The sequence below is a fragment of the Canis lupus genome, chromosome 29 (assembly GCF_011100685.1).
Source record: "Canis lupus familiaris isolate Mischka breed German Shepherd chromosome 29, alternate assembly UU_Cfam_GSD_1.0, whole genome shotgun sequence".
NCBI classification, from domain to species: Eukaryota; Metazoa; Chordata; class Mammalia; order Carnivora; family Canidae; genus Canis; species Canis lupus.
In genome coordinates, this window is record NC_049250.1 from 32,443,518 (window position 1) to 32,448,509 (window position 4,992).

Sequence of the window (4,992 nt, forward strand, 5' to 3'; positions counted from 1 at the left end):
TAGTAGGGATTGCAGAATGAGACCACACCTGAGCTCACACAGTCAGCACAGATCCACGAACCTGGAAAATGTGTGTGCGCCATGCGAGTCTCTGGAAGCAGGAACTCTTCCTCATAGACTCTGTCCTAGTTCAGGTCATAACCACCCCCCTGCTTCCTTGCCTTCCGTCCAGCTGCCTCACCACTGTGCTCATCATCTCCCCAAGAGACAGTGGTGTTCTTTTCTGGCCATACACCTTGATGGGGGTTATGCTGCCAACAGAGTAGAGCCCCAGCATTCAAGGGTGCCTGCATCCAAGACCTCGTGCTCTTGGGCTGGACCCCCTTCCAAGCCCCATTTCCTGCTGCTCACTGGCTGACCCCACTGTGTTCTGGTCTCTGTAGACATCCTAGTCATTCTCTGAGCAAGCTCTGTGCTTGTCTACCTTTGGTCTTGCTCACGCTTTCTTCATTTCCATGAAATTCTTTGCTCCATTTCTTCGTCCCTTAGTAGCCAGCACAGATGGAGCCTCCTCTGAATCCTTCTTTGACCATTTCTGTCTACTGGGCAGAATGGAGCGCTTTCCAACTCTATTCTGATGTATTTTGCTCATAGCACTGCGCATCTTACAGTGCAGTTCTTTGTATTTTTCTCTTTTTCACCTGGAAGGCTGCATCTCCGTTTCATCTATTTTTATCTAGTAATTTTACTAAAATGTTTTTGACATACAACATTGTGTAAATTTACCATGTTTTGCATGGTAGTTCGGTATATTTAAATACTGGGATGTGATTGCCAGTGTAGTGATAATTTGCACATCTATCATTTTACATCATTGCCATTTCTTTTTTATGGTGGGGCTAATTAAGGTCTAATCTCTGTTAAGTTGTATAATTATGGAGCAATATTGTTTGGTGAATTCACTATATTGTGCATGTGATCTCCGGGACTTATTTTCTTTTAATGTATCTGTTTTTGTTTTTATTCCCAGAACTAAACTCAGTGCCAGAAACATGATAGGTGCGTGTTTAATATTTTTGAACAAATTCATCTATTTATAAATAGGTTTAATCACTGGTACATTAGTAAAAAAAAAAAAAAAGTAAGTGACGGTTGTTTGCCCACATAGATTATTTACTTATTCAATCATCTTTTACCAGGTCTCTACTATGTGCCAGGCATTGTGGTGGGCACTGGTACTCACTGAATAAGACATTGTTTTTGATCTGAGGGGGGCCACAGTCTTATGAGGGAGATAGAAATATAAGGGTGAATTATGTTCATTTATTTATTTTGTAAAAGAGAAAAATGTTCTTACATTTGGATGTGTTTTCCTCTAGGAAATTGGAGTGGATAGTGGCATTTTAAGAGTGTAAGTAGCAAAACTATACCAATTATATGTGATTTCTGGTCTCTACTACTCAGAAAAGGTATGTTTGAGAGTAATTCCTTTCTTTGCCAACAAAGGTACAATCCTGGGTGTTTCTGCCAGATATACTGGGGCTTTAGACTCTCCCTTTTACACCCACAGTGGACCATACTGCCAGGGAGAAGAGCTGTGGTGCTAGAAATACAGAGAGAGAGGCTACTTCCTTACTGCCAGAACCCTGTTGAGACCCTGCTGTCCCAGGAATCCGTAGTACTAGCAGCAAAGCCGTGGTGTCTCCCCAAGCATCCTCAGCCTTCTTTGGCAAGGTGAGAAGATAAAGAGTTTAACAAGAGAACCAGAAGAGAGTCTTGCATCAATCTTTAATTTCAGTATCAACCTACCTCATAGGCTTGGAGTGAGGATTTGCTATGGTTTTCCTCTAGTCTGGCCACGTGAGACAAGGAGTCACAGTTATTAATGAACCATGACCTATAAAGGGGACAATCGAAGATGGTCAACTGGTATTTTATAAAGGTCAGGGGTTGCTCTAAAAGAACTTGTGTAGGGACAACGATGGTTCTTCTACCACACAAGGAAGTAAATCCAGATTCATAGGAACGTACGACTAGAATGGACAGCAAGAGGTGAAGTGTTTCAGCCCTTACCACCAAACAGGACATCCGATCATTCAAAATACCAGTGGAAATAGAATGGACACAGTCAACCAGATCTTGTTTTGGAAACCAAATGTTTCTCTAGCAAATGGCTCAGTTAACACCTGCATAGCATGTGAGCTGATGTTCTAGAATAGCAAGGAGTCCTGAAGACGTTTTGCCTGTCTTATTACTTTTCTTGACTTATCTCTTGGAAGTGAGATTTTTTTTTTAAGGTTATGAAAGATAGTACAATGTTGGATCTATCATGTCATGATATATCCTATAAGGTGTGTGTTCCTGAAAGATATGTGGAAACGAATATCAACTTTACTGTAAGAGGAAGAGTATTTCTCATTTTTTAGGGCATGGGCAGGAGTGTGGGCTCCAGTTGTGGAAATGCAGAACTTCTAGATATAGGATGTTTATCAAGAAGAATTTATTAAGATTTTTCACAGAACGATTGCAGAGTTTATTATGAAGATTTTATTTAGCAAAGTAGTGATAAGTTCATCATTGTGTGAGTAATAAGATTCATCAATTACCGCTCCTTGCATGGCATTATTTTCAATTATTTTAGTGTATTGTCTTTTTTCTCTCCCTTACCAGCTTTCCCAAAATTTAATACACTTCCTTAAAAAAAAAAACTGATGTCCTTTAATTTCTATCGTTTTCCAAAAAAAGAGTAACAACCACGTTGAAAATTTAGTCTGTTAATATGTGACTTAGGAGTCTGTAAAAACTGGCCTGGGTTATGACAGTAAAAATAAGTTTTGGCTTGATAATTAAAGATTGTGACTTTATGCTAAGGCTTGTGTGGACTACGCATTGGGTCTAAGATCAGAGAGCTTTTTGGGATGAATGTAGGGAGAAGCATGCTCAGAGTGGTTGTGCATGGAGATGTATATCCTCAATGTTATGAGAAATCTTTGAATTATTTGAAATAGTGGTAGGAATAATAATAATAATAATAATAATAATAATAATAATAATAATAGCTGTGAAAGGTGCCCACAGCTGATCCTCAGAAGCTGGGAATGTGTTCCCACATATAACAATAGGGACTTTACAAATGTGAACAAAGGAGCAGACTTGGAGATGGGAAATGATCCCCGATGATCGAGGTGGGCCCAATCTAACCGCATAAATCCCTAAAAGCAGATACCCATTCCTGGCTGTGGTTTGAAAAAGATATGTGACAGAAAAAGCAGGGTCAGAGAGATGTTGCCATCAAGCACTTTATTTTTTTTTAATAAAAAAAAATTTTTTTCCATTTGCCTCCAGCTTTATTGATGTATGATTGACAAAAGTACATCTCTTTAAGTTATGTAATGTGAGTTTTGAAGATCTACAATGGGATGATTTAATATATGTGTTGTGAAATGATTGCCACAATTAACACATCCATCATTTCACAGTCACTACTTTTTTGTAGTAAAACCCTGAAGACTTATTCTTTTAGCAAATTTCAAGTACATAATACGGTAATATTAACTGTAATAACTATTATTAAACATGCTGTGCATGAGATCCTCGGCATTTAATCAGCATATAACTGAGAGTTTATACTCTGACCAGCATCTCTCCATTTCCCCCCATTCCTCAGCCTTTGGAAAGTACCATTCCACTCTCTGCTTCCGTGAGTTCAACTTTTTTAGATTCCACATATAAGTGAAATCATACAATATTGTTTTTCTATGTTTGGACTCTTTTACCTAGCATTATGTCTCCTAGGTTCATCCATATTATTACGAAGACAGGGTTTCTCTTCTTTTTAATGGGTGAATAAATATTCCACTGTATAAATATATATCACATTTTCTTTATCCATTCATCCATTGATGAACGTTTAGGGTGTTTCCACTATCTTGACTATTATGATGAATGCCACAATGAACATGGGAGTGCAGGTATCTCTTTGAGATACTGATTTCATTTCATATATATATGAAATATATGTAAATGTGGGTATATATATGTGTGTGTGTGTGTGTGTGTGGGAATGCTGGGTCATATGGTAGTTCTATTTTTAATTTTTTGGGAAAGTTCTATACTGTTTTCCATGGGGGCCACATCAGTTTACATTCCCACCAATAGCACACCATTTACGTTCCATTAATAGTGCTCCATACTCTCACCAACACTTGTTAACTTCTTGTCTTCTCGATAATAGCCATCCTAACAGATGCAAGGGGATATCTCATTGTAATTTTGACTTGCGTTTCCCTGAAGATTAGCATCTTTTCACATGTCTGTTGGCCATTTGTATGTCTGTGAGCTGTAAAAATGCAGGAAACGGGTGGGCCATGAACCAAGGAATCCTGGTGGCCTCTAGAAGCTGGGAAGTTAAAGGAACAGATTTACTCTTAGAGCTAGCAAAAAAGGAATTTTACATTGCTAATAATTTTATTTTAGCTCAATGAGAACCATGTAGAATTTCTGCCCTAGAGAACTGTAAGATAGTAAATTTGTGTTGTGTTAAGTCACTAAGTTTGTGGTAGTTTGTTATGGAAACAATAGGAAACTAATACAGGAATGCGTTGTGACAATAATTATGAATATCTGACAAGAAGAACTGATTCTGACTCCTAGAAGAAGGATGGAATGAACAGCCATTGCAGGTCTTTATTATGGTGGCCATCTTTCCATATGCAGTTCCCACTTAGTAGTGTGGCTCAGTTGGAGGGAATTAATCATTTTGTTGGAATAAAGAGAAAATAAAATCTCGAGCTTCTGCCTAGGGAATCTGGAAAAGATCATACAAATTCTCATGAGCTGAATCTCCCTCGATGTTTCTAGTTCTTTGCTGAGAACTAACATTTATGGATCACTTTGTAAAATATTTCATTTGAGCTTCACTATTACCCAGATCTCTTTCTTCCTATTTTACCTAAGAAAAACTTCAGGTAGGAAGTTAAGGGAAACTAGAGGTTAAGAGAAACTATTGGTGGATACATGATGTATCCAATAAATGGAAGAAGGATCATGGAG

At 38.1% G+C, this 4,992-nt stretch overlaps 1 long non-coding RNA gene across 1 annotated transcript; it reads left to right on the forward strand.

Annotated features, from left to right (window-relative positions):
* The first annotated feature begins 868 nt into the window (after positions 1–868).
* Positions 869–2,689, forward strand: LOC119866736. Its single transcript, XR_005381182.1, has 3 exons — positions 869–999; positions 1,320–1,351; positions 1,511–2,689. It is a non-coding gene; the product is annotated as an uncharacterized LOC119866736 (long non-coding RNA).
* Positions 2,690–4,992: the final 2,303 nt, after the last annotated feature.